The sequence below is a fragment of the Mus caroli genome, chromosome 5 (genome assembly GCF_900094665.2).
Source record: "Mus caroli chromosome 5, CAROLI_EIJ_v1.1, whole genome shotgun sequence".
NCBI classification, from domain to species: domain Eukaryota; kingdom Metazoa; phylum Chordata; class Mammalia; order Rodentia; family Muridae; genus Mus; species Mus caroli.
The window spans coordinates 127,742,769-127,743,766 of record NC_034574.1 but is presented as its reverse complement, the minus strand read 5'-3'; positions in this window follow the sequence as shown (position 1 = coordinate 127,743,766).

Sequence of the window (998 nt, the reverse complement as noted above, 5' to 3'; positions counted from 1 at the left end):
CTGATGGCCTTCTGGGGCGTGGCGAGCAATGGGGCACTCCCTTGGTTAACAGAGTTTTTCCTTCTCTGACCTTGTTTGGAAATCTAAGCCCTCACACTTGCCTCTACCTGAGGAATGTCAAGTAGGCTCAATTAGTTTATAGGATCAATTTCCTTTCTCCTCACTAAACCTGTTTAGCCACCACCTGAAATTTCTGAAATGCCCACCCTCCGCATGCTAATGAGGTATGTCAGGAACCCTAAGCCTGGAGCCATTGACTTTGCTCATCGTGGATGACCCTGCCCTCAGTCCCCCAAAACTTCAATCACCCTAAGTGAAGTTGCTCTGCCTCCTGACAAGCGGTCCTGGTGTGGTCCTTCACCTTACACACTCCCACGGCTTCTGAACCCTCAGCTCGCTCTCTTGTGGACTGTATCGGTCAATGGTCTATGAAGATGAGGGAGACCCACGATCCCTAAACAAGGAGGGAGGCTCATGTGTAATCTGAGTGTCCAGGGCTGGCGCTGGGATGGCTCATTTGGGAAAGCACTTGCCTATCAAAGCCAGAGGCTCATCCCGAGAATCTCACCTGTGTGGTGGTGCCCACTCGCAATCCCAGAACTCTGTGGTGGGGTCAGGANGATCAGAAGGTCAAGGTTATCTCTGGCTACACAGGACTTTCATGTTAGCCTCGGACACGTGAAACCCAGTCTTGAAAAGGTGTGTGCCGGTGTGAGGGGGCAGGAACAGGATGACTCAGTGGGTAGGGATGGTTGCCCGATGTTGGATGACCTGAGTTGAAGTCCCCAAACCTACGTGGCACAAGGAAGAACTAACTCCTGAAAGTTGTCCTCGACCTCCACGCATTTGCCTTGGAGCATGCACATACATGTACACACACACACACACACACACACACACACACTACATACAATACAAATTGTAAATTTTATTTAACAGCATTGACATTTTGCCTGCATGAATGTCTATGTGGAATTTGGAGTTCTGGACAGTTGTGA